Source organism: Perognathus longimembris, chromosome 11, assembly GCF_023159225.1.
Source record: "Perognathus longimembris pacificus isolate PPM17 chromosome 11, ASM2315922v1, whole genome shotgun sequence".
Taxonomy (NCBI): domain Eukaryota; kingdom Metazoa; phylum Chordata; class Mammalia; order Rodentia; family Heteromyidae; genus Perognathus; species Perognathus longimembris.
The window spans coordinates 28,359,134-28,375,178 of NC_063171.1; positions in this window are offsets into that span (position 1 = coordinate 28,359,134).

Sequence of the window (16,045 nt, forward strand, 5' to 3'; positions counted from 1 at the left end):
TTTCTCTGGTCCTCAATATTTCCTGCCCTTGTGCATTTATCAGGAGGATAGATTATTTCTGAGAGGAGCATCTGATGAAACATTTTCTGTATTAATTAGAAATACAAATCAGCTCTAAAGAGACTGATGAGTTCCTTCTTGGCATTCTGCTTGAAACTGAGGTTGATACCACCAAATAAATATTGGATCCTTGCATCTGGCAGCAGCACCCAACCGTAAACTTCCTCCAGATGTGTCTGAAGTCAGAGTATGATTTAACAGTGAAACATTTCAATGGAAGTATAACTTTCCTCATAACTATTTTGGTTGCTAAAAATAAATATTTGGAGTAAGACATACATATATATATTAGTTCAGATAAAAATCAGGCTCCTTTCTCTTTAAACACAACCATTAGGGGGCTGGGAATATGGCCTAGTGGCAAGAGTGCTTGCCTTGTATACATGAAGCCCTAGGTTTGATTCCTCAGCACCACATATATAGAAAAGGCCAGAGGTGGTGCTGTGGCTCAAATGGTAGAGTATTGGCCTTGAGCAAAAAGAAGCCAGGGACAGTGCCCAAGCCCCAGGACTGGCAAACAAACAAACAAACAAAAAACCCAACCATTAAATATATCTGTATAACTCCTATTTTTTCCATTCTTCCATAAAAATATTTTAAGAATCTTTCACTCTTAGAATTTGGGCATCAAATATTACCTAAATGGTCCTGTTTGTTCTGCAGTTAGAACAAACTGCCTTCAGAGCCACTCTGTTCTGTATTTTATCACCTTGCTATTAATTCTAATTCTCAAATGAAAAAATTCCTTCATGGGATTGTGTCCCGATAGTCCTAAAGTTTCTGTTTTTCCGTATAAGAAACATTTAATCAGGAAAAATGTCCTTTTCGGTTTGGAATGTGTGTACCCTAAGTAAGTCATTCTGATGGCCCAAATACCTTAAGAATGCTCTGTGTAATTTTTGTTTTAGCTCCAAGCTAAAAGTCTTCCCTCCTACAATAGACTCCTGCTAAAAGGCCACTTTTTTCCCCCTATATATGTGGTGCTGAGGAATCAAACCCAGGGCTTCACGTATATGAGGCAAGCACTGTTGCCACTAGGCCATATTCCCAGCTAAAAGGCCACTTTTTTGTGTGTGCTGGTATTGAGGTGTGAGCTCAGAGACTCATGCTCTTGCTTAGCTTTTTCACACAAGGCTCAATACTACTACTCATTAGTAAAAAGAAGCAAACTACCTGAAAGTACAACATAAATCTCAAAAGCAAATTGATAAATGCTGGAAACCAAAGGTTGGGTGCTATATTTTTGCACCTATATGGTATTCCTGAGGGCAAAATGTAAGGACAGCAATGAGATTCCTGCCAAAAAAGGTAACCTTTAGGGCGAAGGAGAGATTCTGCTCACCTCTGAATGGAATAACATCCCAAGAAAGCCCTTGTGAGTTGAAAACAACTGGTTGTAAATGTACATCATAGATCCAACCTACTGCACATCATATCCTAGGAGCACAGTGCACTGAGAAGCGCCAATTGTTGACCCCCAGTGGTCATGAAAGTCCCTGGGGGCTGGGACTCACTGGCTCTATCCAGCATTACAACCGCATTTTTTGCATATTCATTGCATTGCATATTCATTGCCCCCCATCCCCCCAAAGATCAAAACTTGAAGTATGGTTTCTATGGGCTGTATATCACTTTTTATATTATTGTAAAGTTGAAAAGCTATCTGTGAAAGCATTAAGTTGGAGGAATCTGTATTTGGGTTGTAATATATAACTATTAGCCAAAGCTTATACATAGAAAGGAGGGATTTTACTGAATGTAAATTATACTTTAATAAACGTGTTTATATTACAAAACCAAACCAAAACCCTAGCAGTTCATGCCTATAATCCTAACTACTCAGGAGGCTGAGATCTGAGGGACTGGGATTCAAAACCATCCAGGAAAAAAAATCTGTGAGACTGCTATCTCCAATTAACCACCAAAAATCCACAACTGGAGAAGTGACTCAAGTGATAGATTACTAACCTTCAGTGATAAAGCCAAGAGAGAGCATAAAGCCCTGAGTTCAAGCCCCAGAACTGGCATTATAGGTAGGTAGGTGGATAGATAAAGGCTGACCCTTTTTGGAAGAGTGGTTTAACCAAACAAATATAAGTAAAAGCTCCCAAGAGCATCCATGCCTAAGCTTATTCCATTTCACTAGGCAAGATGAAGGCTAATAATGGTGAGGATAAGCATCCTCCATATTTGCTATAATTCATCATAAATATCAGTATAAATCAGCAGCCAAAATTGTCTTTGTTTCTTGGATTTTATAATGGAGAAATATTCATACCTTCACCATAAGCATTCTAATGAAAGTCAATAAAGCCATAGCTATTTGCCAGATGCTTGTTAAACTGGGGCCTGGTTTCCTTGCCTAGAAAGGTGTTTACACCTCTGCATTCCCAGGCATCACAATTCAGCCCATTTTTAGATCACCACTCAAGCTATGACCTTGGACAAAGTCTCATTTTTCTCATCTGTAACATATTATGGTAATAATAGTACTTACTTGATAAGTGTTTTATAGAAGACTAGTGAGGTAAGGCTGGTAAAGTGCTTGGCATGGCTAATAAATGTCAGCTCTCATTATTATTGTTATAATCTGCACCTCTGCTGCTCTCTTGGCTCTTTCTCCTTTGCATATAAACACATTGAGATGTTTTTATCTTAACAAAATAAGAGTCCTTAGGTATTAGCTTTAATTTCTTTTCCTCCCTTTTACTTCTCTCAACTCATATTCTACCTTTGTCTGTAACAACTACACACAGCCTAAAAAAAGGTCTAAGGAGCTAATCATGCTGGACCTGGCCACAGGTCCAAAAAGAGGGACAATTCAAGGATATAGCAAGTGCATGATATAGAAGAACAACATGTTTATGAGCCAGAAGGCCGTTATCTCAATTCTTAGTTCTCTGATCTTCTAGATGTGGTCTTGGGCCAATTTTTTCCCTTCTTTGAATCTCAGCTGACACATACCGATAAGGTAGGGATGAAAACATCTTTGCAAGATTGCACAATGAGGCTGAAACAGATCACACATAGCACACAGCAACAATGTCTGGTGCAGCACCATTCATGTGTAGCATGAAATAACCATCATCTGAAGTATCAAGTGTGACTAGTTGAGGTGATAAATGATTCATTGAAAATGACTCTAGAACAACTGGAGATCTGTTTGACAGCATCTTTAAGAACACAGAATACCCATGTTGAATCATTTGAACAAGCTGTCCATGGATAAAAGATGGAGCTAAGCTTTGAAAAGTGGGGACTGGACAGAGCAAGGGGAGAAGCTGAACGCAGCAGGAGGCAGGTGGGTTTATCTGGAGTCAAGGATGTGGATGGGGGCATTGTTTATTCTTTCCAAGTTTCTAAAAAGTTGGTGGTGGCAATGGGACTTAGGACTCAAGAGAAATGATTTTGCAGTTCATTTTCTCATTTGGGCCTCATAACACTATAGAATAGACAGGGTAATTATGGCCTCTGTCATGGACAGAAGAAAAGGTTCTGAGAGATGAAAGGAATTAAGGCTCTCCAGCTTGCAGAAGTGACAAAGCTATGGCTCTCACTAGAACTCAGACTCTGAGTCTAGGTGCCTGTCAACAATTCAGGGCTAGCGCTGCATTTCTTAAGGAGTAGGAACTCAGTGTGGATTTTTTGAAACAGAGGAAAATTAGGAAAGTAGGGCGTAGGAAAGATTAGTCAGTAGCAATTTTCAGGATATGTGTGAAGAGACAGAGAACAGGGCAGAGAAGGGCTGCTGAGAAGCTAGCTGAAACACTGAGGTGGAAGAATGTCGGGAGAATTTTGAAAGGAATAGACATCAACTCTTGGCAATTAGTTGTGTACCAGTTGCTCAGGCCTGCAATTCTAACTACACTAGACACTGAGGTCTGAAAGATTGTGGTTTGAAGCCAGCCTGAGGAGAAATGTCTATGAGACTCCATCTCCAAAATAATCAGCAAAAAAGCAGGGCTAGAGGCATGACTCAAATGTAGAGTGCTGGCTGAGCAAGGGGAAGGCCATGAGTTCAACAAAAAATGGTGACAACTGACCCTACCTAAAGACAAAGAAAAGTCAAGGATAGCAGGTGACAGGCTGGTTGGCACCCACCCTCAAGGACTCAGGAAACCTTGAACAGGAACAAGTATAGGACGAACTTTAGCTCTGTTGGGAATGGGAGATGATGAGAAGATCACACCCTACTACTGGCAGAAATTTTAGGCAGTTAGGAACCTGGAATTACTACGCATTGGAGAAATCTGAAGCAGGGAACTCACTGGGAAGTTATGGTTGAAGGCATGAGAATGGATATGTTTTATCTGCTATTATATAACAAATTATTCACCACTTAGATAAATCATTGAGAATGGGATGGATGCCGGTGGCTCATGCTTGTAATTCTAGCTACTCAGGAAGCTGAGATCTGAGGGTTTTGATTCAAAGCCAGCCTGGGCAGGAAAGTCTGTGAGACCTTATTTCCTGTGAATCACCAAAAAGCTGGAAGTGGAACTGTGGCTCAAGTGGTAGAGCACTAGCCTTGAACACAAAAGCTCAAGGACAGTGCCTAGACCTTGAGTTCAAGCCCCAGAACTGGCACACAAAACAAAACAACAAAAAAAAACCAATCCAATGCTCAGTGTTCTCATATAGCACATGCAAGTGGCAGGGTGTTTATCTACCATGTGCAAGCCCCTGGGTTTGACTCTCTAGCAACACACACACACACACACACACACACACACACACACACACACACACACACAGCATTTACTATGTCACAGTTTCTTCAGATCAGTCCTGAAGCAGCTTAGTTTCCAGTAAAATAACTAGGCTGTAGGAGCTATTTCCAAACTTATTCCTATTGCTGTTAGAAGTAGGCCTTAGTTCCTTACTATATAGGGTCTTTTATGGGCTTCTCCACAGCTTCTCCTCACAGGAATGATCTAAGAGCTGAAGGAAAGTCTGAGAGGCCCAAGAACGAAACCCAAGAATATACTGTAGCACAAGGTAAGTGTAATGTCACAGTCCTTTAAAATCAAATCCACACTATCATTTCTGCTAGTCCAACCATGGTACAATGTGGAGAAAGACTCACAGGGTGTGGCAGGTGCCAGGGAGGGATCTTTGAGGGCTATCTTGGAGCACAGGATATCCACAGATATGGATGAGAAGGAAGAAAGAACTCAGCTGAGACGGGAGTAATAGCAAGCCGAGGGTCAGGCAAGTGGGAAGCCTGAATGCAGAAAAAGTGCAGAGTCAACAGGAAATGCTGCCTATACAGGAATGAATATAAACTGTAAAATAATGTTAAAACTTTAGTCCAAAGTTAAATTAGGCTATATCATATTCTTTTTTTGATTTTAACAGATTTTCATTTTTATCTTATTTTTATTTATTTTTAATTTTTGACAGTCATGGGGTTTGAACTCAGATCCTGAGCACCGTCTCTTGGCTTTTCTGCTTAAGGCTAGAGCTCTACCATTTTGAGCCACAGCTCCACTTCCGGTTTGGGGGTGGATAATTTGGAGATAAGAGTCTCACAGACTTTCATTCCCCTTAGCTGGCTTCTGTGATCCTCAGATCTCAGCCTCCCAAGCAGCTGGGATTACAGGTGTAAGCCACCAGCACCCGGGAGATTTACCTTTTTAATTCCATCTTGCTGGAGCTAGTAATGAGCTCAGCCATCAGGCTAGAGCCTGGGGAGCAGCAGCCTGGGGCCTGAGCTCTATCCACAGACAGATGCCCAGGGATCTCCACATGAAGACATCTCATTTTCCACATCTGATGTTTTTCCACTTTTGCCTAGGCCAGAAAGCCACTGAGAAGATAGCTTTTCCTGTGAACACCATTTCCTCCCCCATGAGAATTAGATACAACCTCCCAGAAGTAGATTGCAAAAGGACAAGCTGTTCTAGATGAAAGCCAAATTGTTGACTGCGAATGTGAGTGTGCCTGCTTCTCATAGTTCTCTCATCCCTTGATGTTTGCCTGTGGAAAGCCACAGCTCCTCTTGAAAAAAAAAGAAGAAAGAAATACATGGTAATGCTTTCTTAATTAAAATCCTGTGAGTCATGCTTACTGAAATCTGTGATTTCAGGGATTTAACTTATTGATGAAGAGGCCCTCCTCCTCCTCCTCCTCCTCCTCCTCCTCCTCCTCCTCCTCCTCCTCCTCCTCCTCCTCCTCCTCCTCCTCCTCCTCCTCTTCCTCCTCCTCCTCCTCCTCCTCCTCCCCCTCCTCCCCTCCTCCCCCTCCCCCCTCCCCCTCCCCCCTCCCCCTCCCCCTCCCCCTCCCCCCTCCTCCCCCCTCCTCCCTCCCTTTCCTCCTCCTCCTTTTTCTTTTCTCTGCTGAATTAAAAAATTTAGAAAGGAAATAAAGAGATGAAATGTGTTCCAGCAATGAAATCCTTCTCTTTAATAATACATGTCACATGGAGGGATTACCTATTGGCAAGTTTATTTAACTTAGACCACTTATAGCTTAGGACCCAGGGAAAAGTTGGGAGAAACTTTTTAAACTTACTAACATGCTTCTCTTTGAAATGGAATTTCTGAAACATTAACATGAAGAAAACATTAGCTATCTAATGGTTGGTGAAAGAAGGATAGACATTGTGTGGAAAACATCTAATATAAAGTTGAACCTAAACAAATGGTGGCTTTTTTGTTGTTAATGCTTTTCTTTCCCCTTTGAACTCTGTGTGTGTGTGTGTGTGTGTGTGTGTGTGCACACGTGCGCGTGCGTGCTGGCCCTGAGGTTTCAACTCAGGGCCTACGTGCTGTCACTAAGCTTTGGTGCTCAAGACTAGCACTCATACCAGTTGAGCCACAGCTCTACTTCTGGCTTTTTGGTAGTTAACTGGAGATAAGAAACTCATGGCCATTCCTGTCATGGCTGGCTTTGAACTCTGATTGTCATACAAGTGTGCACCACCGAGCTTGGCTTTGAACTTTTCAAAGGAGGCAGGATGATTTGTAATGAACACTGAGCATGGGGATGGGGGGGAGGGGGGCGTCCCCTCACTCTGACATCTCATCAGCACAGGAACTTTCTGAGGCTTTTTAAGTTTAGTCAACCTAAAACCCTTAATGACATCAGGAGCTGGAAGACTATGAGGAGATGTCTGGACCTCATCCTGTTTTTGCTTAGCATACTACTCCATAAGAGAATGGGAATAAAAGCTTAAAATACTTCATAGCAAATTTTATGGTAAATTATTTAATATTCAATTAAAATAACTTCAGGTTGGCTATTAGTATAGTAATTAGATTATTAATTAACCTTCCACTCAGACTAAAAACAGTAACAAGGGAGTTTGTTAATTGGCTACGGGTGCCCATGTCTATAATCCCAGCATTTGGAATCTCGAGTTTAGAGCCAGCCTGGGCTACAAAGGGAGCCCAAAGGAGAATGTGGGGATGTAGCAAATACATAAACTTCCTGTGGATAATATTATGCTTTTCTATGAATATTCATAAATGCCATTCTGAAAATAATATGTATAGTAATCTTCCAGGGAAACCAGTATAAACTTACCATGTATCAGGGCTAAGCATTTTCACTTTTCATATTATTTTGATGAGGTTAAAGAAGTGAGTAGCGGGCTGGGGATATGGCCTAGTGGCAAGAGTGCTTGCCTTGTATACATGAGGCCCTGGGTTCAATTCCCCAGCACCACATATACAGAAAATGGCCAGAAGTGGCACTGTGGCTCAAGTGGCAGAGTGCTAGCCTTGAACAAAAAGAAGCCAGGGACAGTGCTCAGGCCCTGAGTCCAAGCCCCAGGACTGGCCAAAAAAAAAAAAAAGAAGTGAGTAGTGACCTAGGTAATAGGTGAAGTATTCCATAGGGCAATGGTTAAGACTCTGTCTTAACCCATATACAACTTGCTTAATTGTGTTTCCTTCTATGAAGAGTGATGAGAGTTAGTGATACTTATCTCACTTGGTTATAAGGATCAAAATTAAAATGGGTGGGAGCTGGGCACCAGTGGCTCATGCTTGTAATACTAACTAGAATGGGAGGGTTATGATTTGAGGCCAGCTCTGGCAGAAAAATTTGCAAGACCTCTTCTCAACCCATAGCTGGACTCAGTGGCATGTGCCTATTGTGCTAAGCTATGTGGAAAGGTGAAGTTGGGAGGCTAGCCCAGGCAGAAAAGTCCATGAGATTCTATGTCAATGTAGGGAATCTGGGTACTGATTCAGGCACATACTTGTTATCTCAACAATGTCAGACATCCTAAAATAGGTGGATGAAAGTCCAGGCATGTACCCAGGGAAGGAAACAAGACCTTATCTCAAAAAGAAGCGGCAAAAAATAGGGCTGGAGGCATGGCTCAGTAGGGGAGTGAAAGCCTAGCAAACACAAGCCCTGAGTTCAAAGCCCAGCGCTGCCAAAAGAAAAAAGAAAGGAAAGAAGAGAAGGGAAGGAGGAAGGAAGGGAGGCAGGGAGGGAGGGAGGGAGGAAGGAAGGAAGGAAGGAAGGAAGGAAGGAAGGAAGGAAGGAAGGAAGGAAGGAAGGAAATGGGTTGGTAAAATTCATATTTAAAAATATGTTTATGATGCCAGGTGCCGGTGGCTCATGCCTGTAATCCTAGCTACTTAGGAGGCTGAGATCTGAGGATCGCAGTTCAAAGCCACTAAGGGTAGAAAAGACCAGGAGACTCTTATCTCCAATTAACCACCAGAAAACTGGAAGTGGTAGAGTGCTAGCCTTGAGCTGAAGAGCTCAGGAACAGTGTCCAGGCCCAGAGGTTAAGCCCCATGACTGACCAAAAAAGTTTATGCTCAAGAGACTATTCATAAAGAAATCTTTCACAAGCCAATTTTCCACAAAGGTGTTTTTGCACATCAAAATTTGCCCTACAGCTCTGGGCAGGGCATATTTTCCAGTGTGTGAATCTTGTGCCATGGGGCTTTCTGAGACTCTGAATACCCATCCACTGACTATGTAGTTAACAATAGATGATTCTGATTCCATACCAAAGATAGCAAGTGAATTGTTTATCAATAATGTATACACTTCTGATGTAAGAGAAGCTATCATAAACATCAAAGTATTTTACAGCCACTTGAGTAGCTATTAGCCTTTGTGTGTGTTCTGGTACTGGGGCTTGAACACAGGGCTCCATATTCTCCTGGGCTTTTTCACTCACAGCTGGTGCTCTACCACATCCAGTTCCACTTAAAAAAAAAATTGTTAGTTAGAGATATGAATCTCTTAGAATTTGTTGACTAGGCTGACTTCGAATATCAATGGTCAGATCTCAGCCTCCTAATGAATATAGCTGTTGGGCTTTTGATATACAGTGGGCTGTTAAGTCTGGACTGTAACACCTACTCAAGCCTTTGCAATGTGCCTTGCACAGTGCCAGGCACACAAAAGGGCCTAGAGTAGTTGCTGATTGACTGTCCCATGCTCCCCCATTCATCAGTACCAAAGGAAGAAACGGGTGAGGGAGAGATTCCTGAGGCATGGAATGAGGGTTGCTGATTATCTCTTGCCAACCCTTATCTCTTAGGAGCCTTTTAGTTCCATAGGCCTCTCTGCTTAGAACACGTTCTCTTCCTCCTTTACAAACATAACTTGATGGATTGGAGTTGAGTTTCTGTAACTGGACAGCAATTCCTTTGCCTGCTGGCCAACCAACCTCCTCTGATTCCGACTGGTGTGTTCACTTGAAAGATGAAGCTCAGCCAGATGTGTCTCAGGAAGGTGGGAAGCAGAGACCCTGTCCCTGAGCAGAGGCAATGAGCTGAAGCGCCACCTGCTGGCAGCTGGGCTCTGGTAGGAAGGAAGCCCACTAAAGCAGGAGTAAGCAGAGAGGCAGATGCCAGGAAGGGACATAAAACAGGGACACCAAGAGAAGCATGGCCGTCTAGCGTGAGATGTCACAATTCCTGAGAGGCAGGTGAGCCGCCGACTTCTCTTTTCCATAAGATGCCATTGTCAGTTCCAGTTTAGGATGATATGTACCAGCCTTGCACACCCCTCTGGACACATGCACATGTACACACATCCCCTCTCCCTTTTCCATGAGGAAACTTTAATGAGAACTTTTGTGCACACGTAAGACACATGATAATGAGCTGGGAATATGGCCTAGTGGTAGAGTACTTGCCTTGTATACATGAAGCCCTGGGTTCGATTCCTCAGCACCACATATATAGAAAAAGCTGGAAGTGGCGCTGTGGCTCAAGTGGCAGAGTGCTAGCCTTGAGCAAAAAGAAGCCAAGGACAGTGCTCAGGCCCTGAGTTCAAGCCCCAGGACTGGCAACAAAAACAAAACCAAACAACAACAAACCATATGTCCATATCATATACATAATTATAAAAGCAAAGATATAAATGTATGAGAATAAGCACCACAATTGAAAATTACTTTCCATAATAAGATGGAATTGGAAGCAATATTGGGAAGGAAGTTATGAGCTTTTGCTGTATTGTTACATTGATTGCCATAAATGAATTTGCTACTTTTGAAATTTCAAGTTACATTAAAAATTAAAAAAAAAAGACACACGATACTGTTCTATGCGGTGAGCCCAAAGCAGACATCCTGCACACATTTAGGCAAATCTAGTACTTGGGTTGCTAGCCAGGAGACTGTATAGGGACTGAGGGCCTGGCTGAAGTGATTATCTGCTTGCCCAGCGAGTGCAAGCTCAAATCCCCATGTCACCAGTTGCAGGTGAGGGTTTGTGAAGTTTCCCTTTAAAAGTAAGGACTCTTTACTTAGGGTCCTTGACTTTAATCCCTGAGTAAGAATTTCTGGACAAGTCAAGATGGTAAGAAACTTGGCAGAGCTTTATTAAGTAAGCAAGCTAGCAAGCAAGCATGCAGACAAACAGGCAAATGAAAGGGGGTGGGGGGAGTACAAGCTCTAACAGTGTTCTGAAGGAGAGACAGAGAGTAACAGCTCCTTGGCTGGTCAGGGTATTTATATGGTACAGGCAGGGGGTCTGACTTCACAGTTATGCAAAGAGAAGTATTTCATTTTTGCTCTAATCCTGGTGTTACTTCCTGAGTTTCTGTATCCTGCCATAAAACAGATCCTTATCCTTGAGATCCCTGTTATCTGCACTTTGGGTAAGAGGTGGTTTATGTTTGGTGGTTTATGGTTTATGTATGCCTTCTCAAGGCATACATCCTGTCAAACAAGTGTTAATTCTTGGGGTGAGGAATGCATCCCTCAGGAAGACATGCATCCTGTTGTCCCTCTTTGAAGCAAAGGTGGCACTTCTGTGTTTCTAAATACCATATTCCTGAGTTGCCTTTATCAGGCCTCAGTTTCCTCTATCCAGTCTCATTTTCCCCTAAATGACTTGGGTCCTTTAATATTAAAAAAAAGTCGATGAAGGAATATCTCCTGTGTTTGCTCTAAACTGACCACACTTCATTTTCCCCTGGTCTCTCCAGCTTTACAAAATTGGCTAGTACTACAAAAAACAAACAAACAAACAAACAAAAACAAAAACAAAGTCCAACTCTGTCTTGGGCTGGGGAAATGTGTGTCTATGTGATCAGGGATGATGAGAGCACTTGCCCAGCATGCACAAGGACCTGGGCTCAATCTCTAGCATGAAAGAAAGAGAGTGGGGGTAGTGATAGACTTTTTATAATTTGATAAAGACTCCAAAGAGTCATGATTAAATCTTACTGTGTTTTTTGTTGCTTTTTTCCAGGCCCATTGTAGGTCTTGAACTCAGGGCTTGGGCACTGTTCCTGAGTTTTTTTGCTCAAGGCTAGCATTCTACCACTTGAGCTGCAGCTCTACTTCTAGCTGTTTGGTGGTTAATTACAGATAAGAGTCTCTTGGAGCTGGGCACTCATGGTTCATGCCTATTGTTAGCCTAAACTCCATCTTCCTACCCAGTCTACCACCTTAGGCCTTTGGCAGAAACGAAACTGCCTTTCCCTGAAATCAAGGGAAACAGGCCTTTCCCTGAAAACAGGTGACACAGGCTTTTACTCAAAAACAGGTGAAGGAGCTCACAAGTTGGATAAGAAATATACATACTGCCTTATGTATGAAACTGTAACCCCTCTGTACATCACTTGGATGATAAAGAAATAAATGAATTATAAAAACAAAAACAGGTGGGCTGGGGATATAGCCTAGTGGCAAGAATGCCTGCCTCGGATACACGAGGCCCTAGGTTCGATTCCCCAGCACCACATATACAGAAAACGGCCAGAAGCGGCGCTGTGGCTCAAGTGGCGGAGTGCTAGCCTTGAGCGGGAAGAAGCCAGGGACAGTGCTCAGGCCCTGAGTCCAAGGCCCAGGACTGGCCAAAAAAAAAAAACAAAAAAAAAACAAAAACAAAAACAGGTGACACCAGGCAGTTGCAATCTCAAATGGCAGCCCCTCTCCTAATGCAATTACCCTCTCCCTAGTTTCTGCAGCTATAGCTATAAATGTTAACCCTTTCTGCAATACAGTTTCCCTGCTCTCAGGTTCCACATGAGCCCAGCTGTATAAAACTGTGATGGTAGCCCTGCCCAGCTGCCACTCTGCCTACAAGGTAGCCTGTCAGGTTACCTACATTAAAAACTCCTTTTGGGGCTGGGTATATGGCCTAGTGGCAAGAATGCTTGCCTCCTATACATGAAGCCCTGGGTGCGATTCCTCAGCACCACATATACAAAAAATGGCCAGAAGTGGCGCTGTGGCTCAAGTGGCAGAGTGCTAGCCTTGAGCAAAAAGAAGGCAGGGACAGTGCTCAGGCCCTGAGTTCAAGGCCCAGGACTAGCCAAAATAAATAAATAAATAAATAAATAAATAAATAAATAAATAAATAAATAAAAACTTCTTTTCCTTTGTATGTGACCATGTGTCTAGTGACTTTCTTGGGTAAGCCTTTCACCTATAATCCTAGTTACTCAGGAGGCTGAGATCCAAGGATTGAAGCTAGCCCCGGCAGAAAAGGCCCCGTGAGACTCTCATCTCCAATTAACCACTCAGACTGGAAGTGGCACTGTAGCTCAAATGGTAGAATGCTAGCCTTGAGACAAAGAGGCTCAGGGATAGCACCTAGGCTCTGAGTTCAAGCCCCACGACCAAAACAAACATACAAACAAAAAAAGAGTCTTTCCTGCCTGGGCTGGCTTTGAACCACAATCCTTAAGATTTCAGTCAAATCCTAAGTAGCTAGGATTACAGGCAAGAGCTACTGGCACCCAACTTAAATTCATTCTTGTGGGCTTTCCTACAACCACATAAAATTCAGAAATCAAATAGCGTTACAAGGCTGTATTCATGTATATGGCCCCCCCCCATACACACTCATGTATATATACATATATACATGCATATACACATGCATATCTTTAGCAGCTGTATAACCATTGCTCTTCAGTTTCCTCATTTGCTAAGGAAGAATTATGGTCTTCGCCCAGCTTGCCTCAGGGGTAGAGTGAAAATTGGATGGAATGGGAGGTTGACTGTGTTTTGTAAGCTCTGTAGCCCTAATTCAGAGGTCTGCCGTTGGCAGGGTGACACTGAAATGTCAGCACTGGGCAGGTTCCCAGGCTCTCCCTTCACTGTCCCGGTCATTTCTGGCAGAAGCCATTCTTTAGTAAACATGGCTTTCCTTATGGTAAACCCATCAGGAAGTGGCTAATAAGCAGAAACATGAGGAATGCTTCTCTGGGGCATCACATAATGAGGAAAAAGTAAGCTTTCTCCTCATTGTCAATTTCAGGAAAAAAAATGATGAATGAGGAAAAGAGCTCAGAAAATAAAGATGTTTCCACTAATAATTAAATATTTGTTTCATAGGAAGAGACTGCCGTGTGAACTTGAAGGGCAAATGAGAAAGACAGAAGGTAGAATCTGATAGATCCATTTTTATTTCGAATACCACACAGCTGTGGGGAGGCAAGCGCAGGAAAGCTAGGCTAGCAAGGACAGAAAAGTCCTCAGAACTAAAGTGCTCCAAAGGCAGAGTGCATCGGGGGATGGGAGCACTCTAATAATAGAGCAATTGAATGATTCCACACTTTCATAACGCCTCGTGGTCTTCATTTACATGACTGGATGATGTCTAGCTTTTGAAGGATAAATGGAAGAACAGCTAATAGCCTGGTGGTGTGTCTCAAGGGGTAGAACATCTGCCTTCAAAGCATGGGTTCAAACTCAGTACCACAAAGAAGAGGAAGGAAGGCAAAAGAAAGGAAGGAGAAGGAGAAAGAAGAAATTGCAGCTACCACCAGGGGTGGCTGACCAAAGGAAAAAAAATTACAAGACTTTCTCCCCCATCTTAACCAATAAAAATTATGGTGTGGTGATATATGTCAGTCATTGCAACTATGAGGAAATTGTAAATAGGAGGATAGAAGCCTAGACCAGCTCAGGCATGAACACCAGGCCCTATTTTAGAAAGAAATGAGCACAAAGGGATGGAGGGATGGCTCAACTGGTAAAGCACTCACACAACAAGTGTAGGACTCTGAGTTCAAACCCTGGTTTAAGAAGGAAGGAAGAAGGAAGGAAGGAAGGAAGGAAGGAAGGAAGGAAGGAAGGAAGGAAGGAAGGAAGGAAGGAAGGAGGGAGGGAGGGAGGGAGGGAGGGAGGGAGGGAGGGAGGGAGGGAGGGAGGGAGGGAAGGAGGGAAGGAGGGAAGGAGGGAAGGAGGGATAGGAGTAATTGTGCACCATACCCTGAGCCATGCTGCCTCCCTAGCACCCCCTGCTGCCTTCTTTGTACCAGTCCTAGGCTGCTCAAACCAACAACAACCTCCTGCAGCTGGCCTGACACACCCCATCAGCATCTTCCTGGCACAGCTGCACTGGAGACTCCCTGCCTCCAGGCTCCAGAAAGGAAATGGAGATGGAATATCACGGTGTGGTGTTAACTGAGAATCTGGTGTGGACAGTGTTGCCTCAGAGGGAAAGGGGGCTCCCTGTCCAGAATTCCAGGAGGGGGGGCCAGCAGGGATGGGCATGCTGGCCCTGAGAGACAGGAAGGTGAAAAGGGCAGGCTAAAACTGACCAGATGTTTATTGCGGCTTGAGGGGCTGGGAGTTCCCTTGTTCCAGGGAGGCTTTTTCTCCTGCTTTGAGGAGAATCATTCTATTTCATAAAAGCATTCCGTTTCAGAAAATCAGCTATTAATACCTCAAGGCTGTGTATAAGTTTTCCTTCACTGAAGGCCTTTGTTAATTGGAATACAGGAAAGAGCTCATTTCCTAGAGTCCTGATGCATGGAAGAAGTGATGGGGAGTTTCATGCTTTCTGGCCAAGTAAGCAGATTGGTGTACTAGCTAGAACTAGCCAGAAGATGGAAAACCCAGGTACCAGGAAAAGAGGTTTAATTTCTGGCTGTGCTCCTCTCCAGACCCCAGGCCTTGCTTCTCATCTGTAAAGGCTCTGGTGGCCCCAATGTTCTCTGAACATGTTCCCACGATTCTATTTGAGAGAGATGCTTAGATTCCAGTTGGAGGCATAATGGGGTGACAAGGCCACAGGAGGGAAGCAGACTGTGGGTGCTCCATCAACCCCTATCAGCATATCTGACTCTAGCAGGCAGAGATGGCTGACCACAGCCATAATAACTTGAGGAAAGCTTAGGGAATTAAACAACTGCCATGTCTTGTTCTCTGAGCATACAGGATGCCAGGATGTGGAAAGAAGTTTGAGGATACCTAGTGGTAGCTTTTGCCCGACACCCAAAGGCAAAAGAGAATGACATGGATTGCTTTTCACCTCTAGCCAGTTACCCACCCAGCTCGACAATGCGGGATGACACAGGCTGGCTGGCAGTTTAGAGAAAAAGAAGAGGGATAATGTGAGTGAAAAAAGACAGTGATTCATGGAAGGACTGAGAGAATGAGCTAGAAAGGTCAGAGGAATAATAGATCGTATAATCCTGGACTACGGAAAGCAGGCTGATACAGGGAAAGAAAATCATTGAGGGAAGTCAGGAAACATAGTTTCTGTGTTCTTCCTTTACAAACAAAGAAATCTGGAGAAAGTAAAAAAAAATATCAACT